Source organism: Bidens hawaiensis, unplaced genomic scaffold (assembly GCF_021521415.1).
Source record: "Bidens hawaiensis isolate Kalapana, Puna unplaced genomic scaffold, B.hawaiensis_p1.1 tig00007551_1, whole genome shotgun sequence".
Taxonomy (NCBI): Eukaryota; Viridiplantae; Streptophyta; class Magnoliopsida; order Asterales; family Asteraceae; genus Bidens; species Bidens hawaiensis.
Window position 1 is genome coordinate 426,681 of NW_027491527.1, and position 15,741 is coordinate 442,421.

Genomic DNA, 15,741 nt, shown 5'->3' on the forward strand with positions numbered 1-15,741 from the left:
CGGCTTGCATCTTCCTCATAATCTTCATCTGTTGATCACTAGCCTCTTGCATTTCCTTCATTGCCGCTGCCATGCGGGCAATCTCCTCCTTAGTCTCGGTTCCGTCTTTTAACAGTCCGGAAACGTTCGCTCTCGTATAGCGCATGTAACCCACGTCACGCTCCAAGCATGAAACAACAGCTGCGAGAACTCGCTCTACAGGTTCGGTTATGGGTGGTAGGGTGTTGGGATAAGAAGGGTGGTTCGGGTGAGGTAACGGGGGAACTTGTTCGCGATAGACCATACGTCTGATCATGTTAGGGTACCAATCCCAGCTAACGTCGTTTTCGTATATGCCTCCGGATAGGCGGTACCTCTTCGGTGCGGGAGCTTCGAGTTCCGGGACTACACGGGGTGGCGATGCTGTAGGTAACTGCGGTTCCTTCCCGTGAGCATGCGTCATCGAATCGGATAATGATGAGGGTGGCGTCGACATTCCTACAGGTAAGCCGTGTATGCGCGCGCGTATGAGTGAAAGAGGTAAAGAGATAGGATAACAAAGACTACAAAAATCTATGCAGTGCGTATCATTATAACTAATGGGTCGTCGCGGTTATAGTCTAGTATGCATGCAGCTTCTAGTTTGCTATAACCAATGGATCTGATACCAATCTGTCACACCCTCAAAATCCACTAACGGAGTTTTACCGTCAGAGGGTGTGAACTAACAGGATCGGAATCATCAATTATAATCAAACCACAAAACAAAGTTTCAAAACCATGAAAAACGTTTACGAGTAATTTAATGCGGAAGCGTAAAACCATAGAAAACAATGTTACGTCACGCAGGACGATTTAAAACCAATGATAACAGTTAAAAGTAAGTTTGCATAGTTAAAAGTTTTTCAAGCAATGCATGTTCCTAAACCGCGCGCCCGCCTCGGCTACCTGAGAATAACATACTAAAAGTGTCAACACAAGGTTGGTGAGTTCACAAGTTATATAAAATAAATGTTTAGCGTTTGCGTTCAGCGTTTTGCGTTACAACGTTTTGCGTTACAGCATTTTGCGTTACCATATAGTGTTATGTCAATTATATATCTATAGGTAGCTAGCCTATAAAGCAAGTATTACTAAGTGTTCGACACCGAAGCTGACTGTTTATCAAGTGCCTTGTCACCAGGTCATCCAGACCATGGTACGTGTTAGCCAAAATTACACCCGCTCGACTTCCAGTCGAGTTTAGCGTTGGGTGGGGTTTGTCAAACCCAGTAGTACTACTCAACAGTGACTCGCTATTCCAAATATTAACCGGTTCGATGTGTAGGACTTCAAATGTTTCGTTTGCCACTTAGCCTTTACAAGTGATATATAATTTACTAACAAAATCTTAAATGCGTTTTTCGGAGTATGTTATCTCCCCCAAGTGAAAAGCGTTTAAAACAGTTTAAAGGGGTAAGTGAAACTCACAGTTTGCGAAGAATTTCCCAAATTAAATCACCAAGATGCGCGTCACAGAAAAACTCTCTCTAGCGTTCTAAAACAACAAAGAGATTTTTCTAAGTGTCGGAATATTATCGAGTCTCTAGACCCGGCACATAATACCTATGCACATAACATGTTTCGTGTTTCGTTTGTGAATCGTGTGTGACTTTAACAAGTGTATTTGTGATACATTATAAGCAATCATATTCGTGTCATGTATTCATAAAGCACATCACTAGCAATTACTCCCCGTAAGGGCATTTTGGTCAAATTATGACAATCAATTAGCAATTATTCCCCGCAAGGGTAATTTTGTCAAAACATAACAATTATATAGCAAGTATCATGTTTCATGCGTTTTCACAAAACTCAGCAGCTAGTTTCACCGAGACAGAAATTCTACTTAAAAGATTGTACTATTCCACCGATCATAGCATCTCAATTAATTTACCAAAAATCATCACAGAAGCATATATGTCTTAGGTTTCCAGAACATATTTTATTATATTTTTATTCCACATAGTTTTCTCACAAACATCAAATCATTACAGCAAACTCATAACAGTCAAATTCATGCTCAACAGAATGTTATTTGCAATTCCCGTTAAACGAAAAATCCAATAAATGCAAGACCACTTGGGTTAGGTTCCTAACTCAATAAGTCAACTTCCAGAAGTGGAACCAACCCAATTGGTCTCGTAGATCATGAAATATAACATTTACAAAACAACCTAACAGCAGGTCTAACAGCTCAGCTTTGCACAACGTTTTTGTAAAATCATAAAAGTTAACTTCTACTTATCCAAAAATTACAAGTTTATATTCTTTAGAAACTAGACTCAACCTAGTTTACTGTAGTATCAATAATCTCAACCAATTTTTACATTTACACTTCGTTACAGTCACTTAAACATCAAATACACATTCTGTCCAGAAACTGTTTGCATCCAAACTCAACATATTAACAATCTATGAACAATCATGCATTCATATAACACTCTAGACTTCATAAACACCATCCATGCACATCAATTACCCATTACATACATGATTAGGGTTTTTGTTTGAACTCAAATCATAGACACAACAATCAACATGTAACAACATCCAATCTAGTTATCAAATCATCAATTAATCAACAACAATCATGTAGGTTCCCTGCCGGATCTACACGAGATATCGCGTTCTAAGTAGGTGCGGAATCCCTACGTAAGACGTTACGAGCGTAGAAAACAAAACGATTAAACACGTTACAATAAACACAAACACGTTATGTTGCAACCGTAAACACGTGATACAAAGATCACCAAATACAGACTCTCTCTGACTCGTTCTCTGAATAAATGAACTCGTTTAATAATTATCAATCTAAGCCGTAACCTAGACTATATATTCACGACAACTTTGCCTGGCATGTTCAAGCGAAGTTGTCACTAACTTCGCTTGTCTAACAAGTTCGCCTATATCAGCGAACTTGTTAGCAACTTCGCTTACATACAAACTCAAATCCAAACGACTCGATTACAGACACTAGACACTGAACTACTGACATCATGTACCAACAGACTCCCCCTTGGCAGTAGCTTCAACTCTTTATCTTCAAACACGTGTCTTGTAATCTTCAACGACCTTGCATCTTCATCTTCAAGCATGAACTCCTTCGCGTACACAAACTGATACAATTCTTTGATATTTCTTCGCTTCGTCTTTCCAAGCAGGAATATAAAAGATTTTCTTCTCATTCAGCACCTGCAGATCAGCTTGCGACAAGTTCACTAGATGCATCGGATCATAAACTCTTAGCAGCTCTTGTTCATCTTCGTCTTCAATCACTGCTTCAGCTGTTTCACAATCAACAAACCACCACTTTAGATCTTTGAGCACATCCTTGGGCATCTGTTTCATCGGCACTTCTTTAAGGCACCGGATCGGCTTATACTTCATAATCATCCAAGGTTTACCATCTACTCTCAATCCACGATCTTTGTCTTCGATAAGTTTTCCCTTTTGTGGTTTCAACAGCTCAAACTTCTTCTCTTTTATGCTTTCCTTCCAAACAATCTTCCCAATAACTCTAGCCATATTATCATCACTTCGGTTTATCAATCCCAATCTGGCTAAGTCTTTCACTTCACATTCTCTTCTACTATCTCTCCTTCTTCTATCTCATCATCAATCACAATCTGTTCACCAATCTTCTCTATCTCATCACTCGGTAATACATCATCATCACACATAAAGTCATCATCCATCTCCTCAACCTCCACTACCACCACATCATCACCACCAGCTGCAGTTGTCGACTCCCCCTGAGTTGTGGAAGTCCCAAGAGCTTGTACAGTTCTTGGCAGCTCACCACCTGCACCTTTCGATGCATTGGGATCATCGTCTCTATCATTGCGCTTCTTCGTCCTCAACTCATCGCCTTTACAGCTCGTCTCCCCCTGAGATGCCAAGAACTCCTTCAGAGCATCTACGATTTTTCCATGTTCTACCAGCAGGGACGACTGCATCTGATTCTCTTCAACAAGGCGTTGAATAGCCTGGGTCTGGATAAGATTAATCCTTGACTGCTCTGCCACGACCCGTTCAAGTGCTGCTATTCGTTCTGAGTCTGATAAGGTTGCATCGAAATCAAACCTCAGATGTGATATATCTTGAGTGTACTGAGGAGGGATTTCCGATGTAACCGGGACCTCAGAAGTAGGCAAAGACGTAACCGCAGGTGGTATCGTCACCGATAACCCTGCAGTGGCCACAACCGTCGACTCAATAAAGTGTGCCACGACCTCCATTGGAGTAACAGTCGGAGGCGGCAACGAAACGATCTCCGGAGTCGGTAGTTGGAATGAAGTTGGTGGGAGGCCAAAGGCAGATGAGGTAGCCACCACGGGAACGTCCGTGGCGCTTGGCCTTGTAACCTGTAATGATGAGGGAACCATTGTCATACCGGATAGTGTGGGTGGGGTGAAACGTACCACCCTCGAGCTCTCACTGGCTCTCGATCCTGCACCTATCCGTTCCCTTCTTGATCTGCGTATTAACTGTTGTACCTCCTCCTCGTAATCTGACTCGCTGTCATCATCAGTTCTCTTTCTCTTCCCATGAGTCCGTTCATGTGTTACCAACATCCTTCTTGCCTCATCAGAACCAGCCACCGTAGCAGCTGTCCTAGTAACATTCACAGTCGACACCCTCTCAATCGAGACTTGCACATACTCCTCTGGATCTACCCTCTCCATGTCAAAAAATCCTTGACCGCCAAACTCTGCGTCAAGGTCAACGTTCTCCTCTGGTGACACAACAGGAGCAGCATGTATAGCTTGAGGTGCTCCTGCCTGTTGTGGTGCCGGGTCCCGAAACTCGTCCCCACGAGCAGGCACATACCCCGGGTTGATTAAGTACCCAAAAAGTGGAGTATGGCGAGGACGGAGCTCAGGTTTGCTCCTCGGACTGGAGGATCTGCATTGGGCAAAGATCCTTTTGCTTACACTTTCTACGTATCGGATTGGACGGCACTGAGGTAGCGTTGGAGCAACATGATTCAAGATCATTTGGAGAAATCTTGGATACATGATAAATCTCTCACGCGCCACCGCTCTTCGTTGTCGATCGATCTCGTAGAAGACCATCTGACTAAAGCTGTAACGCTTGTTATAAGTCAGAGCAGTCATAGCCGACTGCATGGTCGCGCCCATGCCATCAGTGCCCGCCTTTCTCCCTGACATGCACACAATCATGACATGCATGAGAAAGCGCCACTGGTCAAGCAGAAACCCCTTTCTTCTCTGCGTATCTCCCAAGGGACCAGAGTATCCCATCCTCAATAACGCTCCATCACGGAAAGGAGCCACAAACTCTGTCGGGTCATCCCTCGTCTCATCTCCAAATCGTAAAGCCGCCCGGATCTGTTCAGAAGAGAACTGAACAATCTGATTGTTGACTGTTGCGCGCATCACCGGGGGCTCAACTCTACAGTCATATTCCACGGTCTGCCAAAAATCCTCAATGTTGGGCAAGGATATCGGCAGTGTTGTAGAGATCGCGTGGAATATACGCGAGCGTAGTAAGAATGTGATGATTTCGCAGAATTTTTCAACTCCGCTCGCCTCCGGGTCTAATGTTATGTACATGTTATGACCCGGGAAGAACTGTCTTTGGTTATCACCACCATCATCACCGCCTGCACCACCTACAGCAGCCATATCTGCATCAAACAGACTGAGTTAGATACACTTCAACGCAAATCACAAGTTCGCCTGTTACCATGAGCGAAGTTGTGATTTATTCTGTAAAGGCGAAGTTAGAGGTGGGGCGAAGTTGGGAACAACTTCGCCTCAACTTGAACTTCGTCTGATAACTGTTAAGTAAAAAGGTCCAGGCGAAGTTAATGATAACTTCGCCTAACCACAACATCACCTCATAAACTGTTTCAAAATCTATAATCAGGCGAAGTTACGGATAACTTCGCCTAAACTGTAACTTCGCCGAATTCGAATCGGCAACAGTTAGGTTTATCAAACGACGTGTAGATGATGAAATTGGAGATCGAGGACTCCGTAACACATGATTTTATGAAGTTTTAGACGTTCAGGTATATTACGAACACGTAATAACAAGCTTGAAATCGGGTGTTTAAGGTTTCGAAAGACGAGGTCGATAATCGAGTCGAAACGACCGATGATGAACCTCAAAAACAATGAGTATATCAAACTATAAACCCTACACACCTTTAATCGACTTAGAACATAGAAAGAATGAACACAGAAGATTGAGATCGATAATACGATAAGTTCGCTTAGGTTTCGGAGGATAAGTTCGCTTAGGTTTTTGAAATAATGATACTGTTTGACCTTAAAACTTCTTTATATAGGGTCAAAATTTGACAGGCGAAGTTATGGATAACTTCGCCTATTGCAGGCGAAGTTATGGATAAGTTCGCCTATATATTAAAATTTTCAAAACAAACCCCTATAATTTGAACAATTTGCAATTAAGTTTAAAACATCCTTTAAGGCGTTAAATGATATGATCAAGACCAAGTAACCAGGTATAAAATCATACAACTATATAAGTAGAAACATTTTAAAAATAAAGTACACGGGATCAAATTTCAGTCTCGATAGGGACTACCATGTTTTAGAAAAGATCCGAACAGGAATCATACTAACTACGTGACTGTCACACAGATCCGTGTTCAGCTGTATTATGACAAAAAGAAACAGATTGTAAGCAGGTAAATAACTTAGAATGGTTTTCATCGTTTCTGTGATACGGGTTAGGTTCAATTAAGCTCAAAACTTAAGTGGGCAACAACTCAAAGATTATGATACCTCCTATCTATTCTCAAAGCGTATTTGGCTTTCCCCAAGTCACCCCGAGTTGACCTCGACCCTTAGTGTCTGATTAAATAGAAATTACTCTTCGATTTTCAGACTCATCTTCTCGTTCTCTATCTTGCATCTTGATTGAGACGTCTTATCATTATGAACTCTATAATGTCTCAATAACTCACACACATTTTTTTTTTTAAGTATTTACACAACTTCAGATAAACTACTGCAAGTCCCGAATCTGGATCACTGCAGTATCTTGACACGCTATCTTTACGGGAATCAGAACACTCACGGGCTCGTGTATGACTGGGTAATCGCTTTTCTGCCTATCATTCGGAAAGATATATATGGAGACATGCACAACTCTTAAGAAGTTTCCACATAAAATCGAGTAGATTTAGTTAGTATCACTTCTACTTTTACGCACCATAAAAAGCTACCATGACATACAATGACTGTTCTAAAGTCTTTTAGGCCTAATAACTTCACTAGTTAAGCACACAGAATCAGTATATGTATCACTTTCCAAGGTTGGATCAATTTTCTGTTAAACATAGTAAAGGAACTTCTTACGAAGTAGTAGACTTGAAAAATAATTTCATCTCCCGGAAAAATTTTTAACTTCAATCGCCCCGATCAAATTGAAGTTTTCAGGTAAACGGCTGTCCCGAAGATCCAATGGATCAGCTGGACCGACCACATACAAGTATGTGTCCTTTTAACTAAGTATGATCGACTAATTTTCAGCGAAAGAATGAAAACACATCATAAACCGCCCCGGTCACTTTCAGTCATCTGGTTAATGGCTATCCTCATATTCTACAAGTAGAAATGAGGACCAAACATATCCGAAGACATGTCCTTCAAACTGAGGCAACCGACATACTTCTAACCGATAGTGACGTTTTTTTTTTAAAACAAAAACATAAAGCATGGTTACTCGGAATTGATCATCCCATTCAGCTCAACAAGGTTTTGAAATCTAGTTTTGTCAAACGCTTTCGTAAACAAGTCAGCGAAATTATCTAGCGTATCAACCTTTCGAGCTCAATCAGTTTCTTCTCAGCACAATCCCGTATAAAATGATGACGTATGTCAATGTGTTTAGTTTTAATGTGCTTAACGGGATTGTTAGTTACTGAGATAGCAGCAGTGTTATCAATGCAAATAGGAGTAAAAGTAAAATTCAGACCATAATCGCGCAACTGTTGTTGAATCCAAAGAACCTGGGAGCAGCAGTTGGATGATGCCATGTATTCTGCTTCACAGGTTGAAATGGCGACTGAGGTCTGCTTCTTGCATTGCCATGACACTAATCTGCCACCAAGAAACTGACATCCACCTGTTGTTGACTTCCGACTCTGATTGCACCCTCCATAATCAGAATCTGTGTAGGCGACCAACTCCAAGTCTCCTCCTCTCGTGTACCACAACCCCAGCTTAGGCTTGCCTTTGAGATACCGTAGAATCCTCTTCGCACCCTTCAAGTGAGATTCCTTTGGGTTTGCCATCTTTCTTCTGATCAACCTGCAGTCCTAAAAAGAAAGTTAGTTCACCCATAGCACTCATTTCAAATCTCTTCTTCATGACGGCCTCAAACTCCTGACACATGGCGACCTTTGATGCAGCAAAGATAATGTCGTCCACGTAGACTTGCACCAGTAGTAAGTCGCTCCCTTTTCTCTTGAAGAACAATGTGCTATCAATCTTACCTCTTTCAAACTCATTCTCAAGCAAGTAGTCGGATAACGTTGAGTACCAGGCACGAGGTGCCTGATGTAGTCCATACAGTGCTTTACTTAGCTTGTACACGTGATCGGGAAAGTCAGGGTCAGGAAAACCCGGAGGTTGCTCAACGTACACAACCTCATCGACTTTACCATTTAGGAACGCACTCTTCACATCTAACTGAAAAACCTTCATCTCCTTATGAGCAGCAAATGCCAAAAACAGCCGAATGGCTTCCAATCTTGCCACAGGAGCAAACACCTCATTGTAATCAATCCCCTCTTGCTGATTAAAGCCTTTAACAACCAGCCTCGCCTTGTTCCTGATAACAATCCCTTTCTCATCTCTCTTGCATTTGAAGACCCATTTTGTGCCAATCGCATGCACATTCTTTGGTTTTGCAACCAAGTTCCATACCTCCATCTTTTTGAACTGGGCTAATTCTTCTTGCATTGCTTCGACCCACTAGCTGTCCTTGAGAGCCATTTGATAGTTCTTTGGTTCAATCTGGCTGATAAAGTAGGTGTACAAGCATTCGTTGATTATGCCTGAATCTTTAATGCTTGTATAAACACAGGTGTGCTCATTCAAGCTTTGTCTTGTTTGTACACCGTCGGACAGATTGCCTATCACATTCTCCAATGGGTGATTTTTGTGAACTCTCGTAGTCGGAACCGAACTGACATTCAGATTCTCTTCCAAGTTCGAAGATAGCTCACCAATGGGAGATTGATGTAGAGAGTGAAACGGATTGATGAATTCCTCTTCAGTAGAGGCAGCAGGGGTATTGACAGCATTTGACGAGGAAGGCTGACATTCATCATACTGTGGTCGTTGCACCAAAGTGTCTTCCTCATCGCATATCATCTTCCTAGCCATTCTTTCCTCAACTTCTGCAAAATCCAAATAAGGTATGTTAAAAGATTTAAAAAGTCTATCATAGTCGAAAACCGCGGCGGGTCCCGTGCTTGGTTTTGGTGATTTGTAACTTGTGATATCAGTGTTACACACCACCTCAACCTTGTTGGTCGATGTATTAAAGACCCGTCTGTTGGGAGTCCCAACAACGTATCCGACTAAGATTCCTTCGTCGGCTACTTCACCAAATTTAGAATTGGTCTTTAATATCGAACACGGTGACCCGAATGGTTCAAGACCACTCAAGTTGGGCTTTCTCCCATGCATAAGTTCATAACATGTTTTATTTAATCTTTTAACGATTAACACTCGATTAAGGATATAACAAGCTGTTGCAACAGCTTCAGCCCAGAACACCACAGGAAGTTTCGAATCAGCCAGCATGGTTCTGGCTCCTTCAATTAACGTTCTGTTCTTCCTCTCAGCCACTCCATTTTGTTGCGGAGTATACGGAGCGCTGTACTGGTGTTCAATCCCCTTCTGTAAGCAGAAGATCTCCATCTCATAGTTCTTGAACTCAGTCCCATTGTCACTTCTGATGTACTTAACCCTTTTTCCCATGATATTCTCAACCTTGGTAATCAAATTCTTTACCATCTGAACAGTTTCATCCTTTGACTTCAGGAAATATACCCAGGAATATCTAGAGAAATCATCAGTGATCACCAAGCAGTAAGATGTTCCTCCTAGACTTTTTGCATTCACGGGACCAAAGAGATCCATGTGAAGTAGTTCTAAGGTACTGACTATTGAGTTAACCTTCTTGGTGCGATGGGATTTCTTGTGTTGCTTTCCCTTTTTGCATGACAAACATTGGTCTTCAAAGTTAAAATTCTCCAATGGAACACCCAGCACAAGCCCATTCTTGACAATGTAGTTCATTTTCCGAAGATGAATATGCCCCATTCTCCTATGCCATAATTCGGACTCCGATTCAGTCGCTTTCGACAAAAGACACGATTCTTTTGTGGCCATTTCAGTCGACCTCATGTCCATGATATACGTATTCTTCTCTCTTGGAGCCCTCATAACAATCCAATCCTCGGGTATCTTAAAACCAGGATGCAACACAATCGCCTCATTCTTGGTAAAATGCATGGTGTAATCCTTGTCACAGATCTGCGAAACACTCAGCAGATTGTGCTTCAATTCTTCAACAAAGTTCACTTTCTCTAAAGTCATCTTTCCATTCGTCACAGTCCCAATACCTGTGATCCTTCCACCGCTCTCTCCAGCGAAACTCACTCTTCCTCCTTGAACAGGTTTCCATTCGTGTAACAAATTCTTGTTACCCGTCATGTGCCAGGAACAGCCGCTATCCACAACCCATTGATTGTTTGCAGCCCTGTTCAACTGTTCCTGCACGATTAAAGCAGAGAGTTAAAATCTGGGGACCCAAGACCTCTTGGTCTTGGGTCGATACATCCCGTACCTTGGCTGTCCAAAGTTAGCATCAGAATAATTTCTGTAAGTCCTGAGCGGATACCTTCTTGGAGATTGACTATGAGGCCATCCAAACCATCGTGAATTAAATGAATTATTACTTATGATTTGGTTGTTAGCAGTGAAAAACTGAGATCTATTTCTTTGAAAACCTGAATTAGACCAATTTTTGAACTTTGATGAGTTTTCATTTTTTCCATTATATTGATTACTGTTTCTTTTCTCAGATTTTGAAGACCTCACACCTCTGAATCTCTTCTTCAGAGGGCAATCAGCAATTAGGTGTCCTAATTGATTACATCTGAAACAACTCATGTGTTCAACTTTCTTTTCCATAGTTGTTTTAGATGTTGAGGCTGTATTACTGCCCGTTTGTCTCACATAAGATGGGACATACGGATTTAGTGGAGATTTCTTTTCAGTTGTTTTATGTTTCTCCCCACTTTTTGGTAACACTGCCTCTTGTTTTGTCTCACTCGACTCGGAAGACTTGTCCGAGTTAGATGAGACAGGACTAGGCACAGAAATTTTCACATTAGAAACAGGCTTACTTGTTTCGCCTTTACTAACTTCTGGTTCTTTACTAGTTACCTTAACCGGAACTGTCTGACTATAATCAACATCAACAGATTTCTGATTACTAGGATCATAAGTGTAATTATGATTGTAAGGTGGTGGAACTTCATGATAACCAATTCCTCCCCTTTTAACTGGGGAACCTTGATCACTAACGAGGTGATCAAGTATAGCGGTGGAATTTCTGAATTTCTCAAGTTTCCTGTTTAGTTCCACCACTCTCACCTGATGATCAGCTATCTGTTTATCCCTTTCAGCTATTAGTTTGGTTTTTTTCTTCTAACACTTCATAGCTCAGATCAATTACTTTAATTTTTTCAGCTAGATTTGCTTGAAGACTTCTAATATCTTTTTCACTAGCTTTTATTTTTACTTTATAACTATTTTCTCTAGCTTTAGTGAAATGATGTTCTTCTTTTAAGGTTTTAAATTGAGCATCCAAACTAACATACTGATCAGTTATAGTTGTCAATTGCTCAGACAGATTTTCACACTTAGTGCAAGGGAGTTTAGTACTTACCTCGGTGAGCTGATTTTTCACATCTGCCATACAAGCTTCATTTTGATCCTCTGCCATGTAAGCTTCACTTTCGCCAGTCACTTCCTCAGTATCTGCAGTTTTGATATTTGCCAAATTGGCCTGTTCGAACACTTCTTCAACATGCAGATTCCAGTTATACTCCCCGTCTTGTCTGGAAATCATGGCTCTAGTCTCATTACCACCCCATTCTGGTGTGTCGACCTGTTCTGACTACGTTCAACTCTCTCATTCGTGCACTCCTTCGCAAAGTGGCCATTCTGCTGACAGTTGTAACAGCGCACCTTTGACTTGTCAAAACCCGGTCTCTCACCAACAAACTTCCTTCCTGTCTTCTTCATAAACCTATTAACCCTTCTCACAATCATCGCCATCTGCCACTGCAGATCCATCTCTTCCAGATCATCAGCATCGATCTGATCATAATCTTCATCCAAAGTCGCAGGATCAACAATCTTACCCTGAATGTAATTTTCATACGAAGCAATGAAAGATGCATAGAGAGCAAACTGTTGTTCAGCAGATTTAACACTCATGGGCATCCTTGAGTAGTTGTTGTTCGAAACACTTGGGGTAAAACTACTCTTGGTTGCTTGAGGGTTAGAAGCATTTGATCCTCCAGCTACAAAGCACACATCACCATTCATGTTGAGAGATACATGACCTTCATGTGTTGAGTTAGCGCCCGACTCTCCCTTTAAGTAGTAAGCAGACGAATCAGACTTCGAACTTGAACTTGTATTAACCTTTGCACCATACATTCCTGGATCTTGAACCTGATCAGTAGGTGTCTCTTTTCGAACCATGTTTAGTTCAAAAGTTCATAGCTTGTTTACTGCCGTTTCCAAATCATAGTCGGCAAAGTCTTTGTCTTCTCTCATCAACACAGTGTACATCTCCCATTTCGGTGGGAGAGCATCAAGTAGCTTTTCAACAATTTCATCTTCTTTGTAAGCAATTGAATAATTGTTGAGTTCGGTCATCAGATGATAATATCAAGTGATGATATCATCAAGTGATTCATTCTTCAAGTACTTGAAGACCGAGAATTGGGTTTTAAGTAGTTTAATCTTTGAAGCACGAATTCCCACATTACCCTCAAAACGGCTTTCAAGAGCTTCCCAAAGCTCTCTATCAGTCTTATACTTTCTGAAGGTGTGTAGAATCTCTTGTGGAATAGCCATAGTAATCGCAGCATGAGCTTTGCTTTCAGCCTCATACATTTTCTTCTCTTCTTCTTCCATCTCTATGTATTTCTTTATCTGATCACGACCCTCATACTCAGTAGTAGGTGGAATGTAACCATCTTGTATGCATACCCACATCTTAGCATCTTGGTACTTGACATATTGTTCAAAACGATCTTTCCACGCTACATAATCAGTTTTCTTAAGCATCTTCGGTGCCTTTGTAGCCGAACCCGCTTCCACTTCCATCTTAACTAGTTCCGTAATGTTGGTTGAAGACATCTTTCACGAAACCCACAGAAACCCGAAAAATAAAAATTTTATTTTTAACAGTACTGTAGGCGAAGTTGTGAATAACTTCGCTTAAGTCTGAACTTCGCTGATTCTGAACTTCGCTTCCTTTTTAAATTTGCCTGATTCGGCGAAGTTGTGTATAACTTCGCTTAAGGTAAGCGAACTTGTGAAGTAGGCGAAGTTGTGGGTAACTTCGCTTGAGATAAGCGAACTTGAGAAGGTAGGCGAAGTTGTGGATAACTTCGCTTAACCTTATATCTTCGCTGAAACCCTACGAACAGTGACGGCAACTTCGCCTGATGAACACGATGAATATGCAGGTTAGATTTCTGGATTTTACGAGGTTTGTGAAGGTGTTATGGGTTGTTTATGATTGTAGGAGGTGAGTATAACACAAAAACTCAGAAAACTCGTCCCGCGAATAGTCGAACGGAACGATTTCTACACCCGCGTGATAATCCCGAACCACACAATCGAGCAGTGGCTCTGATACCAATTGTAGGTTCCCAGCCGGATCTACACGAGATATCTCGTTTTACGTAGGTGCGGAATCCCTACGTAAGACGTTACGAGTGTAGAAGACGATACGATTAAACACACGTTACAATAAACAAATACTCGTTATATTGCAACCTTAAACACGTGATATGTATCACTAATACTGGACTCGTTACACGTAAACTGAATACACTATTTGAATCCCTCCTAATGTTATTGATTAAGCCGTAACCTAATCAATATATAACACGACAACTTCGCCTGGCATGTTCAGGTGAAGTTGTCACTAACTTCGCTTAGTTCACAAGTTCGCCTGTATCAGCGAACTTGTGAGCTAACTTCGCTTACATACAAACACAAATCCAAACGACTCGATTACAGACACTAGACACTGAACTACTGACATCATGTACCAACAATTCTTGACCAAAAAATTTGTAATCTTACCGGCGATGGTTTTGATAGAAGTAGTCTAGCTGATAATAGACATAGATGGGGGGATCCATTCTTTTAGGTACCTAAGGAAACAACCGGGCCAAAAGAGAAAGGTTCATGTAAAGAGCTATATATAGTCAACGTAGATTATTATCAAAATAGCATGGACTAACAGTAATATTCTCGATGCAGGTTTTGTTAGCGTCAGAATTTTTAATATATGCAGTTGCGTTGCCACGATACATTTCAGGGAGACAATCTTGATCATAGCGATAAACAATTTCCACCACCTGCATTCCCATTCAAAGAAACTTGTAATAATACTCGATGCAATAAAGTGGAAAAGATATGGTTTGATTGTTACGCGCTCGGATGCAAACAGAGAGAAGAGGCCAATAGGGATGAAAAGAAATGCAATGGCTAGAATTGATGCGATGACCTGAGTGAAATATATAATGTTAAAGAAAACTATTTGATGGGCTAAATTAGTTCATATATATAATAGAATTGTAATCATAACTTACCCATCCTGGGGTTAAAATTGGTTTCCAAGCGGGAAGCTCTTGCTGTGTAAACCTAGAATCTGAAGCAGTCAAATGTTAGTTGTTATTATTCTAAAGGACAACAATTAACACAGTTGAGTTTTAGAATGATGTGTTTAAATAACAAAAGATGATTCTGCTTACTCCTGCAGGCAGCTTAGTTGACTAACCCTAAAAGCCTAATTGAATGTTTTTAGACACTAAATTGCATCAACGATAATCAGCATACAATAAACACAGTAACAACAACTTCACAACCAGAACACGATCAAACGGAATACAAGCGACGAAACACATAGAATTGCGGTGATCGAAAGGGTTTATGGATAAAAAATACAAGTGAATGCAAATACAGAAAACATACTTCTAAGATCAAATAACTACAATTTCGAAGAAGGAACCTAATTCAGCCTAACCTATAAATCGGAGCCGCAATAAACACAGTAGCGATGATCAAATATAATATTTAGAATAATTAAAGTAACGAAAAGCAATGCAAAGTATAGAATTGGATTGCAGTGATCGAACACTTCTTCTTTTTTTAGGGTTTATGGATTATTATTAAAAAAAAATAAAAAATAAATAAATTAATTGCAGCGGAGAAGATACATTGGGGTTTTTGGAGATCCTTCTAGTGGATCTTGAGGAGCCAATGCCATTGGTCACCGCCTGATTATTCGTGTTTGAGTTTGGGGATGAATTAGTTGGAAACGGAATTTAAAGGGAAAGCTAGTGCTGTGTTGTGTTATGGGGAAGAATTACATTATTTTGACACGTGTAAA

The 15,741-nt window shown here is 40.9% G+C and overlaps 1 long non-coding RNA gene across 1 annotated transcript; it reads right to left on the reverse strand.

Moving 5' to 3' along the window:
* Positions 1–14,426: 14,426 nt before the first annotated feature.
* Positions 14,427–15,031, reverse strand: LOC143635524 (uncharacterized). Its single transcript, XR_013154069.1, has 4 exons — positions 14,942–15,031; positions 14,782–14,856; positions 14,591–14,707; positions 14,427–14,500 (listed from the first exon to the last, which is right to left on the reverse strand). It is a non-coding gene; the product is annotated as an uncharacterized LOC143635524 (long non-coding RNA).
* Between the last annotated feature and the right edge of the window lie 710 nt (positions 15,032–15,741).